This window comes from Somniosus microcephalus, chromosome 23 (assembly GCF_052327205.1).
Source record: "Somniosus microcephalus isolate GS21.2 chromosome 23, FLI_Smic_1.0, whole genome shotgun sequence".
NCBI lineage: Eukaryota > Metazoa > Chordata > Chondrichthyes > Squaliformes > Somniosidae > Somniosus > Somniosus microcephalus.
In genome coordinates this window covers 16,691,980-16,709,245 of record NC_141009.1, presented here as the reverse complement: position 1 = coordinate 16,709,245, position 17,266 = coordinate 16,691,980, and the positions used below count along the sequence as shown (strand labels likewise).

At 46.5% G+C, this 17,266-nt stretch overlaps 1 protein-coding gene and 1 long non-coding RNA gene across 4 annotated transcripts in view; one reads left to right on the top strand and one right to left on the bottom strand.

Moving 5' to 3' along the window:
• Positions 1-4,982, bottom strand: part of LOC147101685 (uncharacterized) — a 44,732-nt gene extending 39,750 nt beyond the window's left edge. Inside the window, exons 1-2 of the long non-coding RNA XR_015073338.1 lie at positions 3,680-4,982; positions 2,668-2,850 (exon numbers count right to left, since the gene is read on the bottom strand). This is a non-coding gene — a long non-coding RNA (uncharacterized LOC147101685). The remainder of the gene's footprint in view (positions 1-2,667; positions 2,851-3,679) is intronic.
• Positions 1-17,266, top strand: part of LOC147101684 (transforming growth factor beta receptor type 3-like) — a 141,549-nt gene that overhangs the window by 39,163 nt on the left and 85,120 nt on the right. The window lies entirely within an intron of this gene.

The following is a 17,266-nucleotide window of genomic DNA, read 5'->3' as shown; positions in this document are numbered from 1 at the left end:
GCCTGGCGCTAAACTTTGCGCATCGCCAGGACTAGCGCCCCAAACGCGGCTATACCGAATTTCTAGGCCTATGACTCTAACATTCCGTTTGTACTCATGAATAGCCTCAAACTAGAGTTATATTGTGCTTCATACAATCATCAGTGCAGAAACAATTGTATTAAATGCCGCCTCCTTATTTACCACATACCCTATTTGAACATTCTAGAGGGCCAGAATTTGCGGTGGGTATGACGGCATACTCTCATACCACCTTTGAATGTGCTAAATCCCAAACTTGCGATCTGTCAAGTTACGCCTGAACTGATGATCCGCACCACCTTAGAAATCTCAATTGTTGGCGCAGAGTTAGGCTAATTGCCCATCCACTTCCCAGCAATTACATCCGAAAATTTTACGGTTGATGCAAATAGGCGCAGGGCCTGTTTGCATCAGCGTAAGGGGATTAGATAAAGACAGTTACTCATTCTATTAGCTCCGGAATGTGAGGTAATGAATTGTAAAACTGTCCGAAACACCTCCAATGATTAACGTACAGATTTTTCAGATCTTGTTTGGGCTCTGTTGTATTTATGTTTGTATCACCTGTCCATGTTATTTTATATGAAATTTCACAAGAGCTTCAACAATTTATCAGAACTCTAATTCCTAAATTAGATTTAAGAACTAATTTCCAAATAATGTTTTTAGGTGGGTCTGTGTTGGGGGGTGGGGGAGAGAGAGAGAACGGGTCATTTTGGAACTATTTACTCTCCTAATCCTTATAATTATTCTGAAAATACATCGGATGAAATGCAATAGAAAGAAAGTTATCCGTATTGGAGGTAGACACCTTCCTTTTGTTGTACTGATTGGAGCACAAGGCCCACGTTATCCCAGGTATGGTTCCGCACCTGCTGCGCCCTTGGAATTCGTGGGCCATTACGCTGCCCTCGAGTATGCAGTGTCACAAAGGAGGGCCCCCATCAGGTAAGTTCGTATTCTTTTCACAGGTCGGCGGCATACTCCATAACTACGCCGCCAACTGCAATTTCTTGGCCAATATAATCCAATCAAAACTTAGATTTTTAAAAAATTAATTATTTCCCTGTTAAGTACTGTGGTATTTAATTCAGCCTCCTATACATATTGTGGAATGAAAGAGTATTTACTAGTTTCTATGGAAAATAATGACTGACTAGGGATAGCTGATTACTGCATTTTGCAGCATTTACAGCTCATTTAACACATTAATTGAGTTACCACTATCTGAAGACCTCACAGCAGGACTGAAGTATACTAATAGCTATTTAAGTGAATTTATTGTATAACTTTCAAACAAGTGTTGCACTTTATTATTCTATAAAATAGCCTTTGCACGAAAATCAGCTTGATATATACAGGCTGTAAGACAGTTAGTTGCTTTGTACAGAATTGGTGACATCTAGTTTTCTACTGTGATATCATTGGAAATTGTATGACCTAAATCCGGATGTTAACTCCATTTGTTAGGAATGCTACATTAAGGGAAATAACATTATGTAACAGTCACTTTTAATTACTTTGTAATTATCAGTTTTACTTACATTAAGAAGATGTGCACTTCTATTTTTATTTTTTTTAAATACTCAAGCTTTAAATACTTGTAATCTCTGAAGGTTTCTTTGCAAAACATTTGGGGGGGGAAAATTGGCTAAAAGTAGCGCCCTGAAAAAGTTAGCACATCCACGCCTGAAATTGAATGGTAGCGCCCAGCCTCCTGCTTGGGGCGCTACCATTGAATATCGCGGCACTATGTACAGCAGCGCCACGTGCATCAGCACATCACGCTGCGGCACTGCAGGCCTCCCTCCCCTGATTAAAGGAGAAGGGCCTAGCGCAGCACGCACCGGAGCTGCTGGACCAGCGGGGAGCGGGGTACCGGCAAAAGAGCCCGGCACTCGAGAGGAGTGCCAGGCTGACCGATCGCGGCCGGCACCTTGCAGGAGGAGGCGAGAGGAGGCAGGTGCTGGCAGACGGCCCAAAAAAAAATGGTCGCCCGGCACCTGCCCGTTAATTTATGCCGCCCCGGCCGCAAAAACGTCACCCTGACCCTGTCAGACATAGTGTCCGTTGGTAGGTCAGTGGGTGCGAGCCAAGTTTGCGGGTGGGGCGCTGCGCACGGCAATGATGTCATCGCTGGAGACTCGGGGCGCTACTGGCTACCGCCGGCGCTAACCTTCCGCTGAATTTCGCGGGAGGTGTTAGCAGCGCCACGCCCGGGCGCTAGGTGTTTTGGGCCCCGTTGGCGCCCCCTTGGGGCGCTAACGAGAGGCGCAAAGCAACCGAATTTTTTCCCCTTGAAGTTTTAAATAATCTGATCAGGTCAACCAAATTTAGCACACATTATGTTGATCTTAATAGAACTAATTTATTACAGATGAACCAGGTTTAGTTATGTTGGAAGTGGAAATCAGGACATCTTTTTAGTAGCTTTATAAAATATTGCTGACCAAACACACAATACCACTGTCAGTTGGCCAAATCTATATATCTGAAGGTAGTTTACAAGAGCAGCCCATTGTTTATAGAACAACACTGAGGGCATTTTGTGTACATCGAGGGTTTTTTTGGGATTGAATATTAACACTAAAGGAGTCATTTTTAACTATGCTTGCCTGGACAATTAAAATAGCTTGTGGAACTCACCTGCCGAGGTCCCGCACTGGTCCCACAGATTACGGTTTTAAGCTGCTTTTCTGAGCAGGCATTCTGGACAGCTGCTGGAAAGCGGCAGGCTCCTACTTTAAATGTGCAGATCAGGCTTCAATAATGTCAATGGGGCTCGACTGCTATTTTAACCATCAGCCTGAGAAGGGAAACCATTTTAACCTAATGGGAAGAAGAGGCAAGATCAGAAAATGCCCAAAAAGTTAAGTCTTTATTACTTTTTACACTCTCTCTGAACTTGCAGCACTCCATTCTCTCAGGACCAACCCTGACATTGTCGTTAAACCTGCTGACCAGGGCGCTGTTGTTTGGCAAATAGATCTCTACCTTGCGGAGGCTGAACACCAACTCTCTCGATACCTCCTCCTACCTCCCCCTGGACCACGACTCCTCCACCGAAGATCAAGCCATTGTTTCCCAGACCGACGCCTAATCTCTGGAGATCTCCCCGCCCCAACCCCGGCCTCATGGTCTTCAACCTCATAGTCCCCAAACATTGCACAGCCTGCTTCTCCCTCCTTCCCAAGATCCACAAACAGGACTGCCCTGGTAGACCCATCGTTTCAGCTTATTTTTGCCCCACCGAACTTATTTCTTCCTATCGCGACTATTTTTTCTCCCCTTGTCCAGTCTCTTCCAACCTACATCCGCGACTCTTCTGACGCCCTCTGTCACTTTAACAGTTTCCAATTTCCTGACCCTAACCGTCTCCTTTTCACCATGCGCATCCAGTCCCATTACACCTCCATCTCCACTAGGACAGCCTACAGGCCCTCCGCTTTCTTCCTTGAATGGAGGCCCAACTAGTCCCCATCCACCACCACCACTCTGCCTAGCTGAACTTGTTCTTGCATTGAACAACTTCTTATTTAACTGCTCTCATTTCCTCCAAATAAAAGGTGTTGCCATGGGAACCCGTATGGGTCCTGGCCTTTTCATAGGTTATGTGGAACATTCTTTGTTCCAGTCCTACTCATGTCCCCTCCCTCACCTCTTTTGATGACTGTATTGGTGCTGCTTCATGCTCTCACCCCGAACTGGAAAATTTCATCAACTTTGCTTCCAATTTGCACCCTCTCCTCGCCTTCACATAGTGCACCTCCAATCCTTCCCTTCCCTTCCCTTTCACGATTTCTCTATCGCCATTTCTTGGGTTTGAGACTTAAAAAAATGTTGCATCTCACCTAATCCCAACCCATCTGTTTTTGGGGGTTAAATTTCACCCCAATAATTTTATGGAGGCAGAGTCTGAAACCCAGCTCTTGCAACTTTCTGTCAATTATTTTGGTTCCAGATAACATCAATCCTGCAGTTACTGAGATGATGCCATCTCTGGGTACTTGCTGTACCAATCTTTGTATCATCATGGTACATAAACAGGAAACGAGTAAAACAAAACGGAAAGAATGTAGTAGTAGGAGACAACCACTTTCCTATGAAATTATTCATGTTAATGGTACAAGATTAAAATGCTGCACTATTGAGTAGCAATGCTGAGGATTCAAAATGTACATTTAGTTGTTTATACCCTTGTGCACGCCAGTGTAAATCAGAATCACCCTTGAGGCAACTGCCAGTTAAAATGGGCATTTCCGGGAGCCCACACACAAAGCACTGTTCACTGTAAAGCTGAATGTTCCTTTTATATTGCACCTGAAACTATGGGGGGAATTTTAACCCGAAAAATTTGGAGCGTGGGGGTAGTTAAATTGATAAAAATCGGAATCCCGACCTCAACCCGCCCACTTCCGGTTTTAATGGAGGCGGGGCAGGGTGGGCAGCCAACCAGCTGCCAGGAGATGGGATGTCAATTTAAATATTTTAATGAGGCTAGAAGCCTCTTTAACCACCATTTTGTTTTTTTTAACTATGGCTGATCAGATTTTACACACTGGCAGTTACACCAAGGCAAGGACTGCTGCATCCAGGAGCTAAGAGCAGGCTCGAGGGGCCGATTGGCCTACTCCTGCTCCTATTTCTTATACCTATCTCCTGGATCCAGGGTCCCTGCCTAGCCCACTCCCAGCGATTGGAGACCCCCTCACGAGGCCTCCGATCTCTTTCCCCGACCCCCCCGCACCCCTACCGATGATCCTGAGGCTGGCCACAATCTGATTCCCCTCTCTGGCTCCCCCACCGATTTATCTTGAGGCCGGCCACGATCCTCTGGTGGCTGGCCCCAATCTATTCTTCCCTCCCAAGATCCTCTGGAGGCCCCGATCTTCCTTGTCCCACCCTCCCTGATCTTACGGAGGCCCCGATCTTCCTTGTTCTCGACCCCAGCCCCATCCCCGATCCTACGGAGGCCCTGATCTTCCTTGTTCTCGACCCCAGCCCCACCCCCGATCCTACGGAGGCCCTGATCTTCCTTGTTTCCTCCCCCCGATCATAAGGAGGCCCGATCTTCCTTCTCCTCCCCCCACCCCCCCGATCCTATGGAGGCCGAGGCCGGTGCCGGCCCCCAGCTACTCCCTCCCTCCCTCCCTCCTCTGTGCAGCCTAGTGCTGCAGGCTTACATGTCCGCAGCCAGCCAGCCTCTCCATCTGGCTGGCTATGGGTGGGAAACAGGCTTTAGATACAAATCAGGCCCTGCCGTTAAAGTCAACAGGGCCTGTGGGAAACCCGTTCTTTCGGGTTTCCCGCCCGCATTGGAGCCCCCCCCCGTCTTACCCATGAAAATCCAGCCCCGTGATGTTCGAAACTGAAAGCCCTTCGCCAATTTATTTTTCTGAGTAAAATCTAAAAATACCACTAATGCTTCTACAAAACTGAATGATCTGTAAGTTAGTGAGCTAATGTATGTTACATGGATGGATGGATAAAACAGCATATCCGCTGACTCATTTAGTGCCTGCATGCACTTCTTGTCTGTGCCATTTGACTTCCTGTCATTTTTTATGCACTTTTTGTGTCAACTTTTTCCATAATCAATGTGGACATAGAAATTTATAGTAGCAAACACTATGTAAACTTGTCACGATGATTGCACACTTGCAAGTGACTGTGGAGCAGTTTTCTGAGCTGTCTCCGCTCAGATAACATCTTGATATTTCAGCTGTGCTTCGTGAAGGTAAATATAAACTTGTACTAAAACCAAAAATGATGTCATTTTCCACTTTTATCTAAGTTCTTTATGCTAACAAATACTATTAAATATATTTACCTATTACTAACAGATAATTTTTTGATGAAGTTTAGAGGTTGGAGAATGGGAGGGTGGCTAGGCGAGCATTGGAGTAGTTGAGTATGGAGGTGACTGAGGCATGGATGAGGACTTCAGCGGCATGTGGCCTGAGGCAGCGGTGGAAGTAGGCGATCTTTGTGATGGTTATTATGTGGTGGGAAATGCAGCTTGGGGGCAAATAGGAGGACAAAATTGCGACCATTCTGGTTCATCCGAGAACATGACCAGGGAGGAGGATAGAATTGGTGGTGAAGGTATGGAGTTTGTGGTCAGAGCCAAAGACCATGGCTTCGATTTTTCCAATGTTTAACGAGAAGAAATTGCATCTCATTCAGGACTAGATATTGGACAAGCAACATGACAACACGGTTAGTGGAGGGGTCGAGAGATGGATAAGTAGACCTGAGTGTTGAGAACGTACATGTGGAAGCTGATTCCCATGTCAGCGGATGATGTCGGTAAGGGGCAGCATGTAGAGGTGGAAGAGTAAGGGGGCCAATACAGAACCTTGAAGGATTCAGGAGGTAATGGTGTGAGGCAGGAAGAGGAGCCATTGCTGGAGATGCTCTGATTACAATCGGATGGATGAGCTGAACCAAGCAGGGCAATCCCACTGAGCGGGACAACAGAGGAAAGGAGTTGGAGAATGGTATGGTCTGCCATGTCAAAAACTGCAGAGAGGATGAGAAGGTAAAATGTACCACAGTAATTGTAACTCGGGCTGTCATTTGTGACGTTGATCGGGGTTGTTTCAGTGCTGTGGTAGAGACAGAAACCTGATTAGAGAGATTCAAACATGGAGTTGCATGAAAGATGGGCACAGATTTGGGAGATGACAACATGTTCAAGAACATTGGACAGGAAAGAAAGGATGGAGATTGAGCGGTAATTTACAAGGGCAGAGGGGTTGAAAGAGGGTTTTTTGAGGAGGGGGAGATGATGGCAGTTTTAAAAGTGAGAGGAACTGTACATGCGAACAGGGAACCATTTACAATATGAGCTAGCATGGAAGCTAGGAATGGAAGTTGGGTGGTCAGCAGTTTAATGGGAATAGGTTCAAGGGAGCCGGAGGTGGCTCTTTGACCAAGATGAGCTCAGAGAGGACAAGAGGGGAAATGGGAGAGAAATTGGAGAAAGACACAGGTTCAGAGCTAGGGCAGAGGGGAGCCTGGGGAGAAGTTTGGCTTGGTGTGCAAGTGGAAGGGAGAAGCAGCAGAGGCAGCTGACTGGATGGTCTCAATCTTAATAACAAAGAAATCCATGAGCTCTTTGTGCTTATTACAGGTGAGGGTGGAGAAGACAGGGTTGGGCCGCTTTTCCTTTTGTGTTTTTGCACCAGAAAGGAATGTATAACTGTTGCAATTCATGCATTCGTTCCTTAAATGTTAGCCATTGCCTATCCACCATCATGCCTTTTAATAAAGCTCCCCAATCTATCATAGCCAACTCACTCCTCATACCTTCGTTGTTTCCTTTGTTTAGATTTAGGATCCTAGTTTCGGATTGGACTTCTTCACTTTCCATCTTGATGAAGAATCTTAATGAAGAATCTATCATGTTATGGTCACTCTTCCCTAAAGGACCCCGCACAACAAGATCATTAATTAACCCCTTCTCATTGCACAATACCCAATCTAGGATAGCCTGTTCCCTAGTTGGCTCCTCAACATACTGATCTAAAAAACTATCTTGTACACACTCTAGGTATTCATCCTCCACAATATTATTGCTAATTTGGTTTGGCCAGTCTAAATGTAGATTAAAGTCACCCATGATTACTGTAGTAACCTTGTTACATACATCTCTAATTTCCTGTTTGATGCTATCCCCTACATTACCACTACTGTTTGGAGGCCTATAAACAACTCCCATCAATGTTTTCTGCCCCTTGGTGCTTCTTAGCTCCACCCAGTCTGATTCTACATCTTGATTTTCTGAGCCAATATCCTTTCTCACTATTGCTCTGATTTCATCCTTTTATTAACAACGCCTGTCCTTCCTAAATATCAAATATCCTTGGATATTCAGCTCCCAGCCTTGGTCACCTTGCAGCCATGTCTCCATAATCGCAATTATATTGTATCCGGTTACATCTATTTGCGCTGTTAATTCGTCTACCTTATTACGAATGCTTCGTGCATTCAGATACAGTGCCTTTAGATTTGTCTTTTTAACATTTTTAGACATCTTAACATTTTTTTGTACTATGACCCTATTTGTCTTATTACCATTTTTTCTTACCCGGACCCTATTTGTTCGTGCACTCTTGTGATTGTACACTCTGTCCCTTCCTGACACAATTGGTTATCCTTACCCCAATCACTTTCCTGCACTGCTTCCTTGTCTTTTCTCTTTAGCATTCCAGATTTCTCTCCACCCCTCCCTAGTTATTCAATTCTCTAGAACTCTGGTCCCAGCATGGTTCAGGTGTAGTCCGTTCCAACGGAACAGCTCTCTTTTTCCCCAGTACTGGTGCCAGCGCCCCATGAATCGAAACCCACTTCTCCCACACCAATCTTCAGACTGTGGTTCGAATGAATTAAACCCAAGATCCCTGTTGCTCACCACATCCCCATCAGACCATCCTTGTCGCAGGCCATTTCACAGTGCAAAGCTGAAATGAGAGACACCACAAAAGAATCCAAACTGAATTAATAAATTTATCACTAATCAGTGAACACATATTTACAACAAAAATATTAACTATTCACCCTTGTGCAATCTCTTAGTGCCTCTTGTTACTGTGCCTTTGCCTGCTCTAGTGCTCCTACGAAGTGTTGTCCCAGTGGCTGCAACAAGTCTGGTGGAAGGCTGCTGATTGTCCGTGTGGGAGACTTCAGATGGCTTTGCAGGACGTCCTCAACCCGCCCTGAGCCTGGAAGGCCCGACTATAGACTGCACCACCTCAGCATGGGCGGCAGCAGTCTGGGCTGGCTGGATGACAGGCAATGACCAGGGCACTGGTAGAGTGGCAGTGGTGGGAACAGGAATGCTGTCATCCTGAGAGGACAACAGGTTCCTGTTCCACTGACCCACTGCCACTCCCCCGGGGCAGCACCTCCGCATCTATAGCAATCTGTTGGAGCAGTCAGAGCTTGCGTGGCATCAAGCTGAGACTGCATGAGAGCAGTCTGAGATTGGATGCCACCAAGCATAGACTGCATTACAGCACTAAGACATTGCATCGCTTCCGCCTGTGCTGCAATGGAAATTGCCAGATCGCCCATCACACGCGGTATCAGGTCTGGGTCACCATGGTCTCTCTGGGAGTCTACCGTCCTTTGCAGACTGGAAATGATGGGCTCCATGGTGTGCGCAGAACCTTATGCAATGTTGGGGATGGACTCCTCCACACTCCTTATCATTGCCGAGTGGATCTCGGGCACCCTTGCCATTGCACCTATCATCTCCATGTGTATGCCCATCACCCTTCTTCAAAACGCCGCCCCATCGAGGTCCTCATCTGAGTCCTGTGCAGCAGAACTTGCCCTCCGGGGTGCTGCCCCTGAGCTACCCTTTCCCCATGGCCTTGCTGCAGCTCACTCATCCCCGGTGCTTCACCCTGTGCAGATCCCACTACTATACTAGTCTCTAAAGAAAGCGTAGTGCCAGTGTCTGAGCTGGTGCCTGCAGGTGAGACATGCATTGACTTGGTGTGTTCGCCCCCTCCTCTTCTCCCGCCTCGCTCTCTACTGTGCCCTCAGGGGCAGGCTGTTCAGGTGCTTGCTCATTATCTGAAAGCATAAAGGCACAAGAGTTGGGTTAAGCTGCGTGAGGGGAGAAAGGCAGGGAGAAATGCATGCATACAGCATGATTAGCTGGAAAGTGCAAAACACTTGTGGGGTGAGGGGGAAGTGGGATGTGAGAAGAAGGAGTAGGGATGAGCATACCGTTATTGTCCCTAAGGGGGTCAACGTCACTGGTGGCCACGGTGCCCACCACCTCGCACCCAATAATCTGCAGCACTCTATTTTCCAGCGCAGACGGTGGTTGGGTGTCGGCTTGTCCCCCACCCGTGCGCTCCTCCTTCCTCCTGTTATGAGCCACCTTGGCCTGCAAGAGAAAGGAAAGTGTGTGAGTGAGTGTGGAGCAATGTGTTTGGGTGATGTGCCTGCTATAGTTGAATAGCTGTCATTGTGTGCAAGGTGTGAGATTTGGGTGTGAGTGTTGGTAGGTAGTGATTGTTGGTGGATGAGTGCTGGGGGTGTGGTGCTTTGGGCAGTGTGTGAAGACTGTGGTTCACGTGGTGGTACGTAGCATTTGTAGAAGCATTCACTCACCCTGACCACCTGAGTGAGGTTGTTAAATTTCTTCCTGCACTGTGTGGGGGCCCTGGGGACCACAGTGTTGCCCGAGACGTGCTGCACTACCTCCCTCCACATGGTGCGGAAGACTTGCAGCAAGGGCTTCCTGCCACTTGCCGGGTAGAGCACTGCCCTCCATCTCGCCACAGCGAACACCAATGCCTCCAATGCTTGTTCGCAGAATCTGCGGGCTCTCTCCCTGGGGCGTGGATCTGCCATGAGTACAGCTTTTTCAGTCCTCCAGCTCCTTCTCCTTGACGACCTGCTGCTTGCTGAGGCAGCTGCACAGCCAACAATACTGGGCATGAGGTTCTGCAGCATCAGTGAAGCTCCCCTTTAAGAACTGGAAAAAGCCTGTGGCAATCATGACTTGCGATTAGACTGCACCTGATATTGGTCTACCCTTTGAGTGTACTCTTTTGATGCACACAAAACAAATAAAATGTAACTTAACTTAAAACATTAAAGGAATCTTAATAAATTAAATTAAAATTTGGTTCCCGGGGGTGATGATGCACTCCAGTCCCTGCGGTGCTCACCGGTCGCAGAAGGCATCGAGCTTGCTGGCGGACACCGCGTGCTCCATCTCCAGGGCCACCCAGGCGCGAACGTGGCCGCGGAAGAGAGGCAGGCAGACGGGCCTAACGACCCCCTTGACCGCCTGCTGCCTGGACCAGTTGATGGCCACTTTGGCCAGGCCCAGGAGCAGTCCTACGAGGAGGTCCCCCGATCTGCCCGCTCCCCTCCACACCGGGTGACCGAAGATCGAGAGGGTGGGACTGAAGTGCAGTCAAAAATTGAGGAGCAGCCCCTTCAAACAATGGAAGCGGGGCTGCAACATCTCGCACTCCATATAAACATGAAACACGGACTCCTCCAGGCTGCAGAAAAGGCGGCCTGGGAGTCTGTGAACCTACTTAAAATTTTATTGCACGGGACTGCTCCGTACACACCCTTTGCGTGTAACGCCAATGAGTTTGGGCTTAAAGACTTGAATTAGGACTCCAATTATTTCTTTGAGCATGAATTTTGCGTGCAGTCTAAAGCATTAGGGCCGAGCACTAATTCTCCAACTTTTCTAATTATACCCACCATTCCTGGGCAGCAATGAATTTCTAGCCCGTAAAATTGGGTACATAATTATGTCCGCATGCTCTGGTCCAATTAAACTCCATCCTCTAACCCCACTTTACCTGTAGAAGTGGGGTATATGTCTTTTATTGTTGACTCCCAGTGTGATAAAACAAACACATGGGCCCAGAAATTCGGGTCGGGGGCTTCCCGCAGGTGCAAGCCCCCAATCTGCACTTAACTAGCGCGCCGGCCATTGAGCTGTGGGCCCCCGTGGAATTCCGATCCGGGGCCTGGTCCAGCTGCCGGCGCGCAGTGCTTGCGTATCCCAGGGGCGCAGTTAGTTCGAAGTGTCCCCTGGGGTCACGTGGGCCATGGGGAGCCAATCGGAGCAGGGAATGCTCCATTCATAAGTCTGACAGGAAGTGCTGACAAACTTAGAAATACTACAGGCCCTTTCTTCTTACAAAACATCACTAAATCTTCAAATAATTTTTTTTTAAATCACATTTTTTAATAAACTATAAATTAAATGAAATAACTTAAAACAATTTAAATTTTTGAAAAAAATAATTTTATTTTCTAACGGGGCTAAAAATAAACTTACCTTGCTTTAAAGTATTTAAAAATAATAAACCTGTGGAAAAAATGTTTTAATTTTAATTAATTCACCACGCCTGCTTTACCTGTTTTTTACATTTCTAAATTCTGCAGGCCTACCTTCCCGGGAAAACCTGTATAAAAAATTTAAAAAATGCAGTTCGATGCGCACGCGCAGCCTCTCCCGCGCACGCGTTTGACCTCTGAACCCCTGCTTTCAGGGGAACGGAAGTGCCGGTTTCCCGCGTGTGCGTAGTGCATGCAGGAAACCGGCACTTCCATTGGGCCTATGGGTGAGTACCCTGTGCGTACTCACCTGTGGAGACCCGAATTTCTGGGCCATTGATACACTTTTTCTGATCGTTGCTATTGTAGTTTTACTTCTGTTGCATGCAGCCAGACTGTGTGTCTGTAGATCCACATCATGTGATAGGAAGGCAAGGATGTTACAACCTTATTAGGGATACAACCTGATTAGGGATACAATGGGGTCAGCTAATAGGAAGTAAGGATTTTTTTTTTACTAAGAACTAATCTGTTTTACAGAACCTGAACAATTTTGTATATGTTATAGGCCAAATTATGAATATTCACATTCTATAATGGCTAACTCAACCTGCCAGTTGCTGCAATTTTTAAAATAAACTTTCCTCTTCATACCAACTTAGAGGTTATGTTTCGGATAAGATTTAAGTATTCTTGTTAAATGAATACCCTTATTGCTGAATCTAATACCAGTACAGGAAACTTTCTGGTATCCGGCACTGACGGGACTGGGCTGGTGCCGTACCATCCATCAAAACTGCCGTAGAAACCAGCGCTAATGTTAAAACATACGGAGCTTTTGAGCTCCGTGTGAATCAACAAACCCTGTTGCTTAGCAACAGCTTCAAAACAGTCGGCTGCAGCTTAAAAGCATCTCTAGCTAAGCAACAGCTTCAGCTAGACCTTGCAGAGCCTGACTGGAAAAAAAAAAGCAACGAGAAGTAAAAAAACTTATAGGAAACGGCTCCTGAATTTTGCCGGTAGATAGAGCTTTCCGGACATTTAACCTCCAGTTAAACGAAAGTTTCCTGTATTAAGCAAATTTTGAGGCAAATGAGGTTAGTTTCCATCTTGAACTGTATTGTTGTACATTCTTTATTAAAATAGTCTTACAATGTCCTTTCCAAAAGTGCCATGGGATTCTGTAAGATTTAAATTATTTCTTTTGGAACACATTCTATATATGTTACGCACGTGATAATTGTGTAGAGCTATAGTTCTGTGTTGCAGGATCTAGCAATATTTAAACTCCTAACATTATTAATATTTTTCAAACTTTCCACATTGTTGAAAAGTGGAAGGATTTATACTATTCGAGAGTATGGAAGTATATTTTTGTAAAAATACCCTTTTAAGAAAATGTAGATATTTTAGAGGGAACAAATTCTAATAGGAATAAACATCACTGTTTTACAAGCAACTTCCCATTGTAATTATCATAATACATCCATTGTGAGGGAAATATTAAATTAGTCTTCTGTGTTCTGATTATTGATTTCATTTTAGATAATTAACATTCCACTGACATTCTTTGCAGTAACAAAAGCAGGAATTCTCCTCCCGGCTCCACGTCCTAACCACACCAGCCACTGCTCCCTCTTCCACCCGATCACAACCTTGACTCCCCAATCGCCGCTGCTACCCTTCCAATCCCAACTGATCTACTCCCTCCCAGCCAAAGCTAGCTTCTCTCCTGATTGCCCACCCTTCCTGGAGTCCCATCAGGATTTGCTTGAGGGCCGCTACTGGCGGCCTCTTTTCTGAATCGTTTTCTCTGGTGAACTGCCTGGAGGCGTCCATCAGGTGTCCGCGGCTTGATGATAAGGCCCGAGCCCAGTATTAGGTGCGCCTCGGGCTTATCCGTTCAGGCACGGTAATTGTTCTCTGCTGCTCGAATTTCTCGGCCCATGACTTTATAATGCCCAACAGTGTATATTTACTGTAGAAATTCTTAATTTTTGCTTCTCAGCAGAGAATTGTCATTTTAGTGCTGTGATCATCCAGTAGCATAGTGACTGTGCTTTAGTCAAATAGGGACACTGAATGCAAGTGAATGAAACTTTTTGTTTGGAAGCCATTCCCAGTCTTCTTAGAAAATAGGGCTGTGCTTCCTGAGGCCTGAGGAAAGACGATGATTATTTGTTAGCTAGCTATTTATTGATGGTTCCAAGAGGAAGTTGTACAGAAAGACAACAGATCAAAAGTACACATTTCGTACTTGGCCATTCACACTAGAGAAATATAGAGATCCTAATTTTAAACCCCCTGCCCCCAGCCGGGCAGGAAATAGTCAAGTGAGGGATTAAAATGGGCCGAGTGTACTTACTGGCCCCAAGTCACTCTGTTCCCATCTGGTGGCATTTTAATAGTATTGAGGAACTTCAGTGAGGAGGCTGTCGCTGCAGGTGGGTGCAAGCCTCATGAATTTTATGTAAGTCGGGGTCCTATGATGCAATTAAGACCTGCTGTAATTTTAATGTGCAGAATAACGGCTAGCCTGCTAGACAAAGAAAATTACTAAACACCTTTGTGCAAACCCTTAGTACCTGACTTGTGTGCTTGTTTTCCTGTCCTGGTGCTCCTGTGAGGTGCTTCCCCAGTGGCTACAGCTTGGGGAGGTGTAAGGCTCCTGAGCTTCCGTTCAGGACACTTCAGATGGTCTTGGAGGACAACCTCGAGCAGCTCTGGGCCTAGAGGGCCTGACTGCAGACTGCAGAATCTCAACTTGGGATGAGTGGCACTAGCAAGGGCACTGCCAGAGTGTCTGGTGGGGGAACAGGCATCCTGTCATCCTGAGAGAGGACAGCAGGTGATGGTTTCCATGGAGCCAAGGCCACTCTCCTGGGGCTGCACCTCAGCACTCCTAGGGATCTGTTGGAGTGCAGAAATGCCATGACACCCTGGAAGCCCCTTTCAACAGTGGTCCCCATAGCCAAGATGGAAGCCATCTGAGCTTCCATGCCATCAGTGTCAGCTGCCATAGTAGCCCTATGAGCTTCCAAGGCAGCAGTATGTGCTGCCGTAGTAGCTGTCAGAGTTGTCATAACATGCTCCACCATGATGGGTTCCACTGCGGTACTGATGGAGCTGACCACTTAGCTCCTGTTGGACAGAATAGTCTCCATGCTCTGTGCAAAGCCTTGAGCTGGACTCCTCCATGCTCCACGATATTGTGCACAAGCTCTCTGGCAGGTTTCCCAGTGCACCAAACATTTCCCGGTATATGTCTATGGGCCTTCTTTGGTAGCCTGGTCCCTCAAGGTCAGCATCTGAATCCTCTGCAGCGGTATTACCATACGGCCTTGCCCTTTGGCGAGCTAGCACCTGTGGAGTCAAATCCCTCTGCTTTAGCTCCTGCGCACTTGTGCCCGATGACTCCGCACATACAGATCCCTCCTCTAACCTAGCCTCTAAAGTCCGTGTAGTGTCATTATTTGAGCTGGTGTTTGCGACAGTCTAATCAAGTGACTGTTCATGAGCACTGTGCTCCTCTTCCTCCACTGGCTGTGGGGCATTGACATTCCAAGCAGCTGAAATGAACAAAGGGACAAGGGTTAGTCTGTGGTGTGAGGGAGAGCAGAGAGAAATAAGTGGGCTTTGAAATCATCTCTGACTTGTCATGCAGAGTGTGTGGGCTAAGGGAGAAGTCAGAAAAGTCAAAGGGGATTAGGTATGTAAAAAACAAAACCCTGTGCAACATCTCCTCCAGTGTTGCCAGTGGCTACAGCCTCTACTTTGCCCCTTCCCATTATAACCAGGGTGCTTTCTTCAAGGGAGGGGGAAAGAGGTTATGCAGACAGGCTCTTCGTCCACCGGTGGCAGCCTGTTGCCTGCTGTTGTGTGCAACCTTCTCCTGCAAGAAAAAGTGGTGTGTTAGTGAGAGTCTTGTAAAGAGTTTGGAGAATGTGGCTGTCATGGTGTAATTACTGACAAGCGTATGTGAGTTGTGGGTAAGGGTTACAATAGCGGTGAGAGTGTGATCATGAGGAGAAGGATGTTTGAAGTGTGGTGCAGTGATTACAGGACAGTGAAAGGTAATGGGAGAGGGCAGTGTTAAGAGTGATGTGAGTGTTGTAACTAATGAGGCTGTGAGTGGGGCAGCTATGATGAGAAAGTATTTTAGCAGTGTTCTTACCTTTATAACTCTAGTTAGATCATTGATTTTTTTTTTCTGCATTGCAACCTTGTTCTTGGGGCAATGCTCCTGGCATTGACCTCCTCAGTGATCTCTTCCCACTGCCTCCTGAGGGAAAAAGGATGTCCCTCCTCCTCTCCACTGCCCGCAGTAAAGGCCTCCAGTGCAGCATCAGGGAAATTTGGTGCCTGCTCGCTCCCTCTTTCAGCTGTTTCTTCCAGAACTTGTAGTCATTTTTGCAGCTAGTAATGCACCAGAGACATGCAACATACAGCTTTTGGCTAGTGTAAATGGATTTAAAAACTTACTACTATTCTGACAAAATAAAAATTCTGCTCCAGTAACCTCTGTAATTCTTTTCAAAGTCCTTCTGGTTTTACCAAGGCTTCTGTTGTACAGTACATGCCTTTTTAAGGCTACTGCTGCCTTCAGTGCCCAAAAAGTGTGCAAATTTCCTCTTCCCTTCCAGCTTCCAGCCAGTAGTGTGTCCTGTGTGCATCACGAATACTTAATTATGCCTGACAAGAAGTTCAGGCCCTGAGGTTGTGGTCTTGCTGGACTGCACTTCTAACTGTGCCCTGGTTGCCCCATATAGCACTTGCAGATCAAAATTGAAACTTTTGACTTTTAAATGCAGAAGTTTAAACACAGTTAACCATTACCTTGGTTAAACATGGTTATAAGATATGTGACTTGATCATTGGCACCTCAGTACAATTTCATCTAGTTTTTCTGTGCTAGCGCCAACCACCAGCATTAGTTTTTCAAGGTAACTGCCCTCATTACACTGCCCCTCATGTTATGGTAACATAAGTGGGTTTTTGGGATCAGTACAAAGGGAAAACGGCAAATGCTGAAAATTTGAAATTAAAAAAAATTCTGAAAGACACAACAGGACACAACAGGTCAATCAGCATCTGTAATGCACCCCCTCATTTTCTTTTGGGTGCGCGGCCCCTTTAACGGGCTGCATGGCCAATTCAAAGTTTTGCACATGCGCAAAATTTCACATTGGAAAAGCTGATCCCAGGCTGCGCGGGACTGGCAGGCGGCTGCGCAGCTTGGACGGAAGGTTGGATTTGTTGTTTTGGGTGTGTACCCTTCATCAGTTTCTCAGGATCAATATCAATCAGGACATGTTGGCTATGCCGGCTCGAAAATTGGGAATACCACAAATTGGGTGTGCTGACCACCTTGTCGGATTCTCCAATCTGCATTTCGGTTGAACAAAACTCCATG